The 16,306-nt window shown below is 46.7% G+C and overlaps 1 long non-coding RNA gene across 1 annotated transcript; it reads left to right on the plus strand.

Moving 5' to 3' along the window:
* The first annotated feature begins 10,321 nt into the window (after positions 1–10,321).
* Positions 10,322–15,395, plus strand: LOC114593376 (uncharacterized). The gene is made up of 3 exons (XR_003705663.2): positions 10,322–10,418; positions 13,183–13,310; positions 15,254–15,395. It is a non-coding gene; the product is annotated as an uncharacterized LOC114593376 (long non-coding RNA).
* The last annotated feature ends 911 nt before the right edge of the window (positions 15,396–16,306 follow it).

Below are 16,306 nucleotides of genomic sequence, written 5' to 3' on the forward strand. Positions count from 1 at the left end.
ATGTTAGAGTAGTCCTTGTACTTATAGGGCAAAGAGAAACGTGTCACAGCGTGGCGTGGGTGCTTTGCTTTTGTTTTTGCTGCAGTTGAATATCAGCATAATTGTGCAAATATTTTCCTAGATAATTGGGAAAGGATTCATAAGGAAGTTACAGCCCGAAGTCAATAGCCTGTTATCTAGATATTGCATGCAATTATCTAGACAGGACCTGAAAGAGGTAGCAAGTGGTGTTGCCTTATGTGCTAGTTGATCTTCCAATTAGTTCAGTATTGCCTAATTGGACTGAAATCAGCTGTCCAGATTTCCACACAGGAGTCTTCTCAGACCCTACCTGCATAAACCAGGGACTGAATTTAAGACCTTTTCCCTGTGCAATGAATGTACCCCACCACTGACCCACCATCAAATAAAGGTGTGGTTGGGGCAGCAAGCATGAGTTATTTCAGCCTAATCTGCCCCATGATGGGAAAACCAGCATTTTCTCTCCACAACTGGTGGCATGGCATAAACTGCTACCATTTTCAGATATATTTTTTTGCTAAAAATATTTTCTTGACCCCAGCATGCAGCTGCTGCAAGCAGCTAGAAATCTCTTCTTCCCCATGTTTACATTTGGATTGGAAGCTTCTCAAGTTATGGACCCGCCATGCTTATCAGCAGGGATAGGCAGACTCGGCCCTCCAGATGTTTTGAGACTACAATTCCCATCATCCCTGACCACTGGTCCTGTTCGCTAGGGATGATGGGAGTTGTAGTCCCAAAACATCTGGAGGGCCGAGTTTGCCTATGCCTGCTTATGAGCTTTGCAAGACACCACTCATGTTCATGTAAGCAATAGCAGTGGTAGCAGCAGCAGCAGAGGAAGCTGCTCGGGCGCCTGGGGCAGAGCGCCCAGGGGTGGGGCGAGGGCAGGGCAAGCCACCCATAGGGGCGCGGAGCACTGCAGGGTCTCCAGAGTCTGCCTCCTCCCACTCAGCCACCCTACAGCGGGTGGGGAGGCAGCGGGTGGGCCATTTGGGCAGCATGGAGCCTGCATGTGCCCAACCCACCCAGGAGAGACGCTTGGCTCAGACGCGCTGCAGGCCCCATGGTGAGTGCCGCCCAGTCTTTTGTCACCCCCCTCAGTGGTGACACCCGGAGTGACCCTCCACCACCACACACACCCTTCCTCTCCCCCTGGGTAGCAGTAGTCGTAACAATAACAAAAAGAACAACAATTTTTATCCATATGAATAGGATAGCACCTTGTTTGCCTTTTATTTCTTTAAACATGGCTAGATGAATGATTAGGGACGTGGGTGGCGCTGTGGGTTAAACCACAGAGCCTAGGACTTGCCGCTCAGAAGGTCGGCGGTTCGAATCCCCGCAACAGGGTGAGCTCCCGTTGCTCGCTCCCTGCTATTGCCAACCTAGCAGTTCAAAAGCTCGTCAAAGTGCAAGTAGATAGATAGGTACCGCTCCGGTAGGAAGGTAAACAGCGTTTCTGTGCGCTGCTCTAGTTCTCCAGAAGCGGCTTAGTCATGCTGGCCACATGACCAGGAAGCTGTATGCCGGCTCCCTTGGCCAATAAAGCGAGATGAGCGCCGCAACCCCAGAGTCGGTTACGACTGGACCTAATGGTCAGGGGTCCCTTTACCTTTTTAGATGAATAATTACGATCATGTCAAACTCTGAACAAGACATTCAATGCAAGCTTCCAAATAGCCACTTATCTGGTCAACAGCACCCAGTGGCCATGAGGAACACTTGCAAACTTCTGCTTTTCTTCTCTTTGAGAGTTCAGAAGTCTTGGAAGATTCACCTTATGCAGAAAAACTAGTACAGTCATACCTCGTGTTGCGCCTGCTTCATGTTGCGTCTTTTCAGGTTGCGTCCCGTGGCAACGCAGAAGTACCAGAATGGGTTGCTTCTGGGTTTTACCACTCACACATGCGCAGAAGTGCTAAATCATGCCACACACCTGCACAGACGCGGCACTTCGAGTTGCGGGCTTTTCATGTTATGAATGGACCTCCAGAACGGATCCCGTCCATAAAACGAGATACCACTGTAACATGTTTTGCAGGCCTTGGTTGATTCTTTAACCCGTTCCTATTGGTGAGATATTCCAACAGTATCATTACTTGGTTTTGGTTTCCTTTGGATGACAGGGCACTTGAAACCTATGACATTTTTATAAAATTGCTTTTTCTTTTTTTGCAAATATGCAGGCAGCACATACTGTGTTGTTGTTGAGTCGTTTAGTCGTGTCCGACTCTTCGTGACCCCCTGGACCAGAGCACGCCAGGCACTCCTATCTTCCACTGCCTCCCTCAGTTTGGTCAGACTCATGTTGGTAGCTTCGAGAACACTGTCCAACCATCTTGTCCTCTATCTTCCCCTTCTCCTTGTGCCCTCCATCTTTCCCAGTATCAGGGTCTTTTCCAAGGAGTCTTCTCTTCTCATGAGGTGGCCAAAGTACTGGAGCCTCAGCTTCACAGCACATACTGCAAGTGGAGGCAAATGGCAGGCATTCCCACAAGGCAAAAGATCCACTACCTCACACTGGATGCAAACATTCTTTCACTTGGGGGGACAAATCTGGTTTAGCCAAGATTTTAATGCGCATCTACCTGATTCAGAAACAATATCCCATGGAAGTACAGCAGTTTTTCTGCCTTGCCCTGAATTTTGTGTTGCTTTTCACCAGCCAGCCAAGCAATGTCTACAAAAAATAATTATACATTCAAAACTTGGCTCCCGAACAGCTAGGTTTTGGAACATTTTGGCTCCCGAACACTGAAAATCCAGGAGTAAATGCTCTGGTTTTCAAACGTTTTTTGGAAGCCGAATGTCCGAAGCAGCTTCCTCTTGAGTACAGGAAGCTCTTGCAATGAATCGGAAGCCATGTCTCGGTTGGCGAACATTTCAGAAGCCAAACAGGCTTCCAGAATGGATTACATTCAACAACTGAGGTTTGACTTTATTACAGAAAAATGTAAATACAAATGCATATATCGGTGCCAACAACACTTAACAATGCATAAGCGATTGGGTCATATTTGCAAAGCCTTTCCTTCGACTGGCAATCGATTCCAGCTACTTGCTGTGTCATGATCAAGTCCTGTTGACAGAGCAGCATTGAGCAATCTTAGGTGTGTCTGATGCTCGTAACTAATTTACATCCTCGCAGATACCTCGCTCTTCCTTCCCAAATGGAAAGGAAGGGAAATTTTGAAACCAGAAAAAAATGGCTCCTGAACAGAAATAATTGTAATCAACAGCTATGGAGACAGAAGTGTGTCACATGGGTTTACAGACAGGGCCCAGCTGAAAGTAACCTGGTGACTTTGCAGCTTTGGTTGCAGACATGCACAAACCCACACAGACGCCTTTCAATGAAACTTTGAGTCCGCCCTTCTCCCATTACCAGGTTGCTTGTGTTGTAGAGGTCAGCACTGGTAGACCGGCCACTTCCCGCAGCTCTGGGCAACTGAACCAGTGTCCCAACCTTCAATTAATGTGCTATTTTTCCCAGTGTTCTGGTTTTGTTGTTGTTGTTTAGTCGTTTAGTCGTGTCCGACTCTTCGTGACCCCATGGACCAGAGCACACCAGGCACTCCTGTCTTCCACTGCCTCCCGCAGTTTGGTCAAACTCATGCTGGTAGCTTCGAGAACACTATCCAACCATCTCGTCCTCTGTCGTCCCCTTCTCCTTGTGCCCTCCATCTTTCCAGGTTCCTATGCAATATTTTTCTTTACAGCATTGGACTTTCCTTTCGCTTCCAGGCATATCCGCAACTGAGCAACCTTTCAGCTTTGGCCCAGCCGCTTCATCAGCTCTGAATCTACTTGTACTTGTCCTCCGCTCTTCTTCAGTAGCATGTTGGACGCCTTCTGACCTGAGGGGCTCATCCTCCAGCGTCATAACTTTTATATGCCTGTTGTCTTTGTCCATGGAGTTTTCTTGGCAGGGATACTGGAGTGGCTTGCCGGTTCTTGCTCCAGGTGGATCACGTTTGGTCAAAACTCTCCACTATGACCAGTCCATCTTGGGTGCCCTACTCGGCGTAGTTCATAGCTTCTCTGAGTTATTCAAGCCCCTTCGCCACTGCAAGGCAGTGATCCATGAGGGGGAGTGTTCTGGTACCAGGCTCTATAGCACAGACCAAAGTGTCGTATAGGGAAGAGTTGGTCAGTTTCTGTGGCAAAGTGAGGATGCTTCCCTATCTTCTAATGCTCTCCTCTTCCAGCATAATGTGTAGCCAGCTTCAGGAGGTTTACTGTTGGCTGGGGAAATGATGCAAGGGACTCTATCCAACCAAAGGTCACTTCCCCCTGCACCACCCTCTGAATCCAACTCTCCATTACCTAAATTGTGGAGAAATGGCCGTCCCTAATCATTTGTTTCAGTATGTCCTCTGAAGTCACTAGAGCTCCTGTGTTGCTGTCTCTGGAGTAGAGATGTGCACAGAATTTATATATTACAATGGATCCTGTCAGGTATACGGCCTCGGCCCAGTATACCTGAAGGAGCGTCTCCACCCCCATCGTTCAGCCTCCGAAGGCCTTCTGGCAGTTCCCTCACTGCGAGAAGTGAAGTTACAGGGAAGAGGGCCTTCTCGGTAGTGGCACCCGCCCTGTGGAACGCCCCCCCCATCAGATGTCAAGGAAATAAACAACTATCTGACTTTTAGAAGACATTTGAAGGCAGCCCTGTTTAGGGAAGTTTTTAATGCTTGATGTTTTATCGTATTTTTAATATTCTGTTGGGAGCTGCCCAGAGGGGCTGGGGAAACCCAGCCAGATAGGTGGGGTACAAATAAATGATGGTGATGATGATGTCAGGATACAAATCCTTCCAGGGTGGCTTGCAAGGAATAAAGATACTTTAGTAGAATCACAATCATAATATTAAAGTATTCATTAGCATCCTTCCTAGTGGTGGTCGGTAGCTGCATGGCAGACTCTCCAGCTCCAAGAAGCTTTACACTGATCTTTGCCTGTCTCCTTCTCTTTCCTTTTATTCTTCTTGCAACACAAATGGTTGCAGGTGGCCCTGACTAGGGAAAGTCCAGTGAGAGCAAACTTCAAGGTCTTACTCTCTTTCCTCACTCTCTGAGGATCCCTCTCACAGGGCAGGAATTGAAAGACGGCTGAAGGGAGGTGCATTCCTGAACATATATTTAGGAATGGCCATTTGTGACACCAGAAGGCTGGAAAGAAGTATAGTGCAATAATGGAAGATTGGGACCCTGGTCCAGTTAACCGAAGATCAGCAGGAACTGTCTGGTCTCCTAGTGCTGACCTCTACAACACAAGCATACTGTATTGGTAATGGGAGAAGGCAGTGGGTGAACTTGGAATCCTCTGCCTCAAAACTTCATTGAAAGGCGTCTGTGTGTAGGTCTGCAAACAAAGTTGCAAAGTTACCAGGTTAGTTTAATAATTTTAATAATAATAATAATAATAATAATAATAATAATAATAATAATAATAATATTTTTTATTTATAACCAACCCATCTGGCTGGGTTTCCCCAGCCACTCTGAGTGGCTCCCAACAGATTAATAATAATAATAATAATAATACAGTGGTACCTCAGGTTAAGTACTTAATTCGTTCCGGAGGTCAGTTCTTAACCTGAAACTGTTCTTAACCTGAAGCACCACTTTAGCTAATGGGGCCTCCTGCTGCCCGATTTCTGTTCTTATCCTGAAGCAAAGTCCTTAACCTGAAGCACTATTTCTGGGTTAGCGGAGTGTGTAACCTGAAGCGTATGTAACCTGAAGCGTATGTAACCCGAGGTACCACTGTAATAATAATGTGATAAAACTTCGAACAATAAAAACTTCCCTAAACAAGGCTGCATTCAGATGTCTTCTAAAAGTCAGATTTTTGTTTATTTCCTTGACATCTGATGGGAGGGCATTCAACAGGGAGGGCACCACTACTGAGAAGGCCCTCTCCTCTGCCTGGTTCCCTGTAGCTTCACTTCTCACAGTGAGGGAACCGCCAGAAGGCCCTCGGAGCTGGACCTCAGTGTCCAGGCCGGACGATGGGGATGGAGAAGCTCCTTCAGGTATACTGGGCTGAGGCCATTTAGGGCTTCAAACATCAGCACCAACACTTTGAATTGTGCTCGGAAACATGCTGGGAGCCAATGTAGGTCCTTCAGGACCGGTGTTTCCCCTGAGCTCTGTCTGTAAACCCGTGTGACATACTTCTGTCTCCAATGCTGTTGTTGACAATTATTTAAGCAAAACGGCCAATTTGGCTGGTTTCAAAACACTGCTTCACATTGCTTCTGGGAAGGAAGAGTGAGATATCTGCAGGGATGCAAAACTGTAATGAGAATTGGGCACACCTACGATTGATCAACGGCTTCCTGTCATGCTTGATCAGTACATAGCAAGTGGGTGGAATCTACTGCCCATCAAAGGAAAGACTTTGCAATTATGACCCCATCGCTTATGAGAGTCTCCCCCAAACTGGTGTCTTCCAGATATCTTGGATTGCCCTCATCCTTGACCACTGGCAATACTGACCAGGGTTGATCTCGTAGTTATCACACTGGGGAAGGGTGCCTTAGGGAAGGTGAAGGATGGATGAATCTCTCAATTTCATTTCTCTCGGTTTCTTATTTTTTCCCAGTTTTAAGTTTCTGCTCACCACATTTCTGAATCTGTTTGTGGCTTCTTTTTTAAATGGAAAATGTCCTCATGAAGATTCACAAGTATTTTAGTGCAAATTTCTCCCCATATATCTACACTGTTCTGTTTGCAATTTTGCTGACACAAACATTTTTACAAGCAATATATCCTATAATAATGCGTGTGTATATGCCATTTTCACCAATAGCATATATACACATGTTTCTGAAAGTGGGGAGCAGGTAGGTTTGCATCAAAATCCTGACCGAACAAGATTTGTACCCCAGCTGAAGACTTGCATGCTGTCTGCAAATTTGTAAAAAACAATTAAAAGCAATTTATGTGCTAATTCGCTCTACGCGGGGCTGCCCTTGAAGCTGTCCCAGAAACTCCAGCGGGTACAGAATGCTGCAGCGAGGCTCCTCACGGGGTCTTTGCCATGGGAGCATATTCACCCCGTGCTTTTCAAGCTGCACTGGCTCCCGGTGGAGTACAGGGTCAGATTTAAGGTGCTGGTTTTGACCTTTAAAGCCCTTCACGGCCTAGGACCCTTGTACCTACGGGACCGCCTCTCCTGGTATGCCCCACGGAGAGCCTCAAGGTCCATAAATAACAACACCCTAGTGGTCCCAAGCCCTAAGGAAGTTAGATTGGCTTCAACCAGAGCCAGGGCCTTTTCAACTCTGGCTCTGCCCTGGCTCCAGCTCTGCCTCATGAGACCAGGGCCCTGCAGGATCTGATTTCTTTCCGCAGGGCCTGTAAGACAGAGTTGTTCCGCCTGGCCTTTGGCTTGGAGCCAATTTGATTCCCTCCCTCCCTCTCTTTCTTTTTTCTTTTCCTTCTCCTCCTGCAAATAGGCTACATTTTAATATTTTAATGTTCCATTATTTTAATGTTGTATTTTATTTTTGTTTTTAAGTTGTAATCATTCTTCTTGTTTTTATTATTGCTTGTAAGCCGCTCTGAGCCCGGCCTTGGCTGGGGAGGGCGGGGTATAAATAAAAAGTTGTTGTTATTATTATTATTATTATTATTATTATTATTATTATTATTATTACTTGAATGTTTGTAAATAAAGCAATTTTACAAAAATGCCAGTGTCAACTCACCCAAAGGAGATTCAAACCAAGTAATGCTACCACTGAAACATTGCATCAGTAGTTTCCTATTGGATCAGAACTGTCCTGGAAAGATCCACAGACCTCGTTTCTATGCAGAAGATGCCTTCTCTGTTGAACCTATACTAGGTACAGGCATGACACATGAAAGCAGGAAAGGCCCCTGTCATGTGCCATGTTTAGACCAAGCAATAGAAAAATTGGGAAGTTTATTATTCCAGATTGTATGCAAATCTGTAAAAAAAAAAAAATGTTCATGAAAAGGTTGAGGAATTTTCATGAGAACTTTTTTTTTTAAAAGTAATTTGCAAGCCAATGTTGAAATGTGATGAACTGTAAGATTAGAAAATGAGGTTCTTGGGACACCTCCAGAGACTGTCAATGATTGGGAAATGCATTTTAAAATGTGGCATCAATGAATACCTAAAATGGAAGATATGTGAACAGTGCCGGATTTATGTATAAGCTAAACAAGTAATAGCTTAGGGCCCCACTATCTTGGGAGCCCCAAAAAATTTTAAAGGGAGAAAACTGGATGCACATTTCCAAAATATAATATAATATAAAAAACCATTTCTTTTTAATTGTATTTCAATTCAACAATTATTTTGATAAAATACATATTTTGTTATGTGCAAATGGCTTTAGACACCTATTAGGTCCATAAATGAGAGCCAGTGTGGTGTAGTGGTTAAGAGCGGTAGTCACGTAATCTGGGGAACCGGGTTCGCGTCTCCGCTCCGCCACCTGCAGCTGCTGGGTGACCTTGGGCCAGTCACACTTCTTTGAAGTCTCTCAGCCCCATTCACCTCACAGAGTGTTTGTTGTAGGGGAGGAAGGGAAAGGAGATTGTGAGCCACTTTGAGACTCCTGAAGGGGAGTGAAAGGCGGGATATCAAATCCAAACTCTTCTTATTTCAATTCAACAATTATTTTGATAAAATACATATTTTGTTATGTGCAAATGGCTTTAGACACCTATTAGGTCCATAAATTACCATACAGCACATATTCAACACAAGAAACAGTGACAATTTGTCATTGACAAAGGACAGCTGGACATATCAAGGGCCCCATTACCTTCAGCAGTTTAGGGTCTCATCAAACCTAAATCTGGCCCTGTAGGTGAAGACCTCTCAAGAAAATCAGGATGAATGCAGGATGTCAATGTGCATTGTTCCATGAACCCTGTGTTAACAAATCAGAATGAATGCTCAGTGAAGGAAAGGTATTGAACCCTCCAGGTATCCTTTCTATTGGGCATTCGCAATGATTTGTGCTCATGATGGTACCAGGGTTATTACATGTGAGCCCCTACTTCCCTTGTTCAGCATAATTTGTTTTGCTTTCATTAGTGGTCTCTGGTTGCCCATGCTTTCATAACTAAATCTTCTAACAGGCATATATATTGTATTTTTTGGAACCAACTGAGGGATCTTCTTCTTCTTTGGCAATCACTCGTAGCTGAGTAAGATTGTCTTCCACAAACACGGTTTTAGCAATGAGTCCGTAAGTGACCGTGGAGGCCAATTCTGGACCCACACGTCCTTCCACAGTGGGGACATTGGTTCCCGGGCAGGAGTTGATGACGGCGTGGATTTGCCAAGCGTGCCTTCCTCTTAGCACATTTCTCCCTTGCGTCCTGAGTTCGAGTGTCTTCAAAGCCCATGACACCTTTGGTAAAGGCTGTTCTCCAATTGGAGTGCTCGCAGGCCAGTGTTTCCCAGTTGTCGGTGTTTATACTACAATTTTTTTTATTTGCCTTGAGAGAGTCTTTAAACCTCTTTTGTTGACTACCAGCATTACGCTTTCCATTTTTAAGTTCGGAACTGAGTAGTTGCTTTGGAAGACGATCATCAGGCAACTGCACAATATGACCAGTCCAACAAAGTTGATGATGAAGAATCATTGCTTCAACACTGGTGGTCTTTGCTTCATCCAGTACACTGGTTTAGTTCGCCTGTCTTCCCAAGTGATGTGTAAGATCACAACTTAGGGATATATTCCCCACATCTATCAACAATTGCTCTAGCGGCACAGGTTTATTATTTTTTTCAAAATTCCATGTAGTGGTAATAGATGCAGGAGTATCTTGTATTTTCTCATGAAACTGTATTGAGCTGAGTGATAAGCAGCCCAGAGCCAGTCGTTACTGCCATAACCCCCCCCCCCCCAGGTTTGCATAATTGTCTTTAGCTAAGGATTTAACTCTATTGAGATTCTTTGGGACTTCCCTTGAAATTGATTGATTTTAGCTTGCCAACTTTTAAGCATTCTAGGGTGGAGGATGGTGGGGAAGACTTGGAAAAGAAACATAAAACTGGGAATTAGCATCATTTGATTAACATCAATTCCGGAATTACAAGTAATGTCTAGACAACAGGCTGTTGTTGTCTTCAGGCTGTAACTTCCTTATGAATCCTTTCCCAACTTATCTAGGGAGATCTTTGTTTAATTGTGCTAATATGCAACTGCAGCAAAATATTGCACAGCACCCACAAGACGTCCAACCCATGGTGTGACATGCTCCTTTTTGTCATATAAATACAAGGACCTTTCGAGCATCTCTCCATCCCGCCATCTCTTGAAACACCACCCAATCTTTCAGTCATGAAGATCTTTGCCTTCCTTGCAGCTGTTCTCTTCTTTGTGCTGATGGCTGCTCCAGGTAAGGTTACTTATTTATTTCATAGAAATTTATATGCCACTTGACTGTAGTAAAGCTCAAAGCAGTTCTATAGTGGATCCCTACACGGGGACTTCGGGAAAATATGCAACTGCTTGCTATCATGTTCTGTAGCATGGTGGACAACCAATAGGTCCTTGGATGTTTTGAGGCTCCAATTCCCTTGAAGCCCAGTCACCATGACCACTGACCATGTGTGATTGGAGATGTAGTCCTTGCTCTATAGGAACCAGGCTGCTAAGCAAGATTTAATGTCTTACTGCATTTTAATTTGTTGAAAGCTGCCCAGTGTGGCTGGGGCAACCCAATCAGAGGGGCAGCAAACAAACAAATATTATTATTATTCCTCTTCCTTTTGCTTACCTAATTTTCAGTGGTGGATTAGATGGGGGGAGGCAATAAACTTTGTTTGAAGGCTGCGAAGATGGGGCCTCATTTGGGTGGGTGATTCCCATGTCCAGGAGAAAGAAATGTTAACTGTTCAGGATGGTGCAGTCCCTGTGGAGGAGAAATGCGTAGTTTGGGATATTCCTAGATGCATTTTTGTCAATAGAGCTCCAAATAACCCCTGTGCCCAGGAGTGTATTTTACCAATTTCATCTGGTTTGTTAGCTACGGTCATTCCTGGACACGGAAAGCCAAACCATTACCGTATTTTTCGCACGATTGGACACACCGGACCATAGGACGCACCTAGTTTTGGGGGGGAGAAATAAAGGGGGGAAATTCCCTTTATTTCCCCCCCCAAAAGCAGGTCAGGGAAACCGAACCAGGTCGAGGAACAGCGGGATAGTGGCGCTGCGCCTCCCTGCTGTCCCCCGAGCTTGTGGGGCTGGCTGATGTCTGCCAGGCGCGCAGGGCACTCTGCTTCAGTGGGCCCCACCCGCCAGGCAGCAGGCTGCTATCCGCAGCATGGGGAGCCCTTATGGGAACTCCTGCAGGGCTCCCCATGCTGCGGATGTATGCCTGGCACGAGGGGCGCTCTGCTTCAGGGCACCCCACCCGCCGGGCGGCAGGCTGCTATCCACAGCTTGGGGAGCCTTGCGGGAAACTCCTGCAGGGCTCCCCATGCTGCGGATGTATGCCCGGCACGAGGGGCGCTCTGCTTCAGGGCGCCCCACCCACCGGGCGGCAGGCTGCTATCCGCAGCGTGGGGAGCCCTTCGGGGAACTCCTGCAGGGCTCCCCACGCTGCGGATGTATGCCTGGCGCGAGGGGCGCTCTGCTTCAGGGCGCCCCACCCGTCGGGCGGCAGGCTGCTATCCGCAGCGTGGGGAGCCCTGCGGGGAACTCCTGCAAGGCTCCCCACGCTGCGGATGTGTTCACGAAGCGCCGGGCGCTCTGCTTTCAGGGCGCCCGACGCTCCGGGAAGCAGGCTGCTATCCGCAGCGTGGGGAGCCCTGTGGGGAACTCCTGCAGGGCTCCCCACTCTGCGGATGTCTGCCTGGCGCGAGGGGCACTCTGCTTCAGGGCGCCCCACCCGCCAGGCAGCAGGCTGCTACCCGCGGCGTGGGGAGCCCTGCGGGGAACTCCTGCAAGGCTCCCCACGCTGCGGATGTGTTCCCAAAGCGCCGGGCGCTCTGCTTTCAGGGCGCCCGACGCTCCGGGAAGCAGGCTGCTATCCGCAGCGTGGGGAGCCCTGTGGGGAACTCCTGCAGGGCTCCGCACGCTGCGGATGTCTGCCCGGCACGAGGGGCGCTCTGCTTCAGGGCACACCTCATGCCGGGCGGCAGGCTGCTATCTGCAGCGTGGGGAGCCCTGCGGGGAACTCCTGCAAGGCTCCCCACGCTGCGGATGTGTTCCCGAAGCGCCGGGCGCTCTGCTTTCAGGGTGCCCACGCTCTGGGAAGCAGGCTGCTATCCGCAGCCTAGACACGGCTAGCGGAGCGCTAATCCCGAAGCTTGGGGCGTGCGGAGCTCAGCGCGCCCCAAGCTTCTGGGTGCCGGCAAGGTCTCCGCTAGACGGCTAGCGGAGACCTTGCCGGCACCCAGAAGCTTGGGGCGCGCTGAGCTCCGCATGCCCCAAGCTTCGGGATTAATGCAGCGCTCCGCTAGCCGTGGGAGAGCTGGGTCTCCCACGGCTAGCGGATAGCTTCCTGAAGCCTGGAGAGTGAGAGGGGTCGGTGCACCCCTACCCCTCTCACTCTCCAGGCTTCAGCGAAAGCCTGCATTCGCTCCATAGGACGCACACACATTTTCCCTTGCTTTTTAGGAGGGAAAAAGTGTGTCCTATGGTGCGAAAAATACGGTATATTCCATGCATTGGTAACCTTAAAGCTGGGTTAATGGAATGTACTCTATGTGAGGCTGCCCAAGAAGTCCGGGAAATCATTCTCTTGTTATTTGGGTGGTTCTCAATAGGGGAAGGTGCCCCTGTCCAGTGCTCCAGCGTCAGCCCCTTCTATTACCGCATTTTTCGCTCTATAAGACGCACCAGACCATAGGACGCACCTAGTTTTTGGAGGAGGGAAACAAGAAAAAATAATATTCTGAATCTCAGAAGCCAGAACAGCAAGAGGGACCACTGCGCAGCGATCCCTCTTGCTGTTGTGGCTTCTGGGATAGCTGTGCAGCCTGTATTCGCCCCATAAGACGCATAGACATTTCCCTTTACTTTCTGGGAGGGAAAAGTCTTATAGAGAAAAAAATACGATAATTTGGCTACAGTCCTATTGCCACTCACCAGCTGAGTCTGCTATTAGCAGGAATGACAATGAGAACACAACTTGTTCTTTCTTTTTCCTACAGCACTTGCGCAGAAGTCAGAGGCAGAATGTCGCAGGATGGGTGGCAGCTGCCATAATGGCTTTTGCCCAATAGGCAAAATTCACAAGGGACATTGTGGTAACCCAAAAAGATGGTGCTGCAGAAGATAGGTAAGAATTCTAGACGCATCTCCTGCCCTGCTGCCAGGATTGTTTTGTCCATTGGTTCTTTTTATCTAAGCCAGTTTGGAGAGGTCCCGGTGCAAATCAAAACCCAGGCTGTCTTTTAAGACATATTATTGTATCCGGCAGGAGCATAAGAATAGCATATTTGTATACAGAACACAATAAGTAGGAATACTGCTGGCCAGAGTGAAAAAAATAGCTTGGTGTGTTCTTGTGTCTGTTACACGTGCCTGATCTGTAGAAGTTGCTGGGGCCAAGAAATGACTCACTCAGAACTTCTACATGCTTCTTCATAGGCTGTTAGGTTCCCACCTCAATTCCATCCATGCTGGAAGAGCCTATGAACTTGGCCCACTGTGTACTGGTGATGCTTTCTAAAATGCTGAGCTGTACCATAGAGGCCGAGCCTGTCACCTGGGCAACTCTCTCCCTCTCCTGTTCTTCTGTTTATGATATGCAGGAAAGCAAAATGGTCCAAATCATTGTGAAATAGTTAATATAGAAATGGAGGTGCTTTCAAGACTTTTCCAAGGGATAGTTTCCCCTCCAAACCCCAATTCTGCCCCAGTGTTTCTTCCAGGCCCTGCTATGGCTTAGCATTTGCAGTTGCTGGTGCTTTCCTTAGGAAATACATGCTAACATCCAGCTTTTTTGAAAGAAATCCGGGCTACCTGAAGACTGGTCTTCTAGTTATGATCTGCAACAGAAGAGGAAGACAAAATGGTCTAGATCATTGTGACATAGTTAATATAGGAACTGAGGTGCTTTGGGGACTTTTCCAGGGGACAGTTCACATCTCCAAACCCCAGTTTTGTTCTAGTTTTTCTACCAAGTTCTGCTGTGGCTCAGAATTTGCAGTTGCTGATACTTTCCTTAGGAATCACATGCTAACATCGAGGGTTTTTATGCAAAAAAAACAACACAAAACCTAGGTTACGTGAAGAATAGTGGAAATAAAACAATCAGAATGAATTGCTTTGGTGTTACTAAGCTTGACAAAGCCTCTCCCGAGCTATGGAGGGGGAGGGGTTGCGGGCACACGCCCCCCACCCGCACTATCGCGGGGCTAGCCCAGCCCCGCGGGATCCGGGGCATTCATACATATTCAATTCGGGCAGCGCCAGCCAATGGCGGGCGCTGGGGGCGGGGCTACCGGGGGGCACTTAAGTTCAGGGCAGCCTGCCACAGGGAAGCTTTAAAATATCAATTGGCCTTCTAATATTGACATCGTGTATTATGTTAGGAGGAGAGTTGGATTCAAATCACTGGTGGATTTCAAGTTACTCTGTATTTTTCTCTAATAAATTTTATTAAGATTCACAGAGAAAAATACAAAACTTAATATCCTTTCCCCCTTTTTTTAACCACACCAAGACTATCGAAATACAGTAAAAACACAAAAAGGGGGAAGGAGAGACAAAGAAAGAAATAGAGGAGAAAAGAGGTTAAAAGAGAAAGGTAGAAAAAATAAGATTCGGAAAAGAAGGAACTTCTGATTTTTCATCTGTCCACTATTAAAATATATGTATTCACTACATCCAATCCAATATACCACCCAACAAAGTTAAGTCAGTATTTTTAAGGGGCAAACAACAAATTATCATGCTCAGAACCTATTCAAGTCAGGAAAGGCCGGTCTGTGTTTCTCCAGATGTTGCCAGCCTACAGATCTCTCTCACCCTTGATCCCTTGATCCCTTGCCATACTGGCTGTTGGGGCCAATGGGAGGTGGGCTCCCACAACATCTGGCGAGCCACAGCATGATTTAAAGGATAAGCCCCATACCAATGTATTTCTCCTCTTTTTCTTTATATTAAAATCTGTGTTTGTGTTTTGCATCTGAATGTGTTCAGCTTTTTATTCATGATTATCTATGTAATACAGCATTAAAAACTGCAGAATCTGACAATGTTCTCTCTTTCGCACAGATAACATCAGGATGTTGGCTGCGTTACATCCATAGCCTGAACATTTTCATGGCCTCTGCAACCCGCTTCGCTACGCATTTGCGCTTTTAATGGAGCTGATTCTCTGATGGTTGTTTTCCTTCTTCTGCTAATTAAAAATCATGCATTTGAGCACCTGTGTTCTTTGTGTCTCTGCGTCTCTGTGCATTCCCACAGCTGAATAAGCAACTTTATTTCAAAGCGCTTTTTAGAAACTCTTCCACACAGATGTCCTGTTCAAATTTCAGGCAGAAAAAACATCCAATTTAAAAAGGCACAGGGTTTGCCCTTCTTTTTACCTGCCTTGCAGTGCAGTCCCAGAAGTCTGTACATTGTACCATTTCTTCTGATTTATTAAAAAAAAACATAAACATAAATATCTTTAAACTAAATTAAAATAAAGTAAAAAGGCATTTGAAGTGACTGTTCTGACATTATATTTTCAACCCCTTTCCCCCATCATCGGCTTTACCATTTTTCAAAGTTATTGAAGACTGGGTTGAGTTCTCCAGAACCACTCCAAGGTCTTTATCTGGATTACAAGCAGGGAGCATATTCCCATCAGTATATATGTGAAATTGAGTGGAGGGGAAGTCACTCCTGTTGTTGTTGTTGTTGTTGTTGTTGTTGTTGTTGTTGTTGTTGTTGTTTTATTTATACCCCACCCATCCAGCTAGGTTTCCCCAGTCACTCTGGGCAGCTCCCAACAGAATATTAAAAACACAATAAAACATAAAACATTAAAAACGTCCCTAAACAAAGCTGCCTTCAGATGTCTTCTAAAAGTCAGATACTTGTTTATTTCCTTGATATCTGATGGAAGGGTGTTCCACAGGCCAGGCACATCTACTGAGAAGGCCCTCTGCCTGGTTCCCTGTACTTTCACTTCTTGCAGGGAGGGAACTGCCAGAAGACCCTCAAGTTGGACCTCAGTGTCCGGGCAGAAAGAGGGGGGTGGAGACACTCCTTCAGGCATACTGGGCTGAGGCATGTTTTCTTCCCTGCAATTCCTGAAGGAATGGTGGCAGGTCATAA

Source organism: Podarcis muralis, chromosome 3 (assembly GCF_964188315.1).
Source record: "Podarcis muralis chromosome 3, rPodMur119.hap1.1, whole genome shotgun sequence".
NCBI classification, from domain to species: domain Eukaryota; kingdom Metazoa; phylum Chordata; class Lepidosauria; order Squamata; family Lacertidae; genus Podarcis; species Podarcis muralis.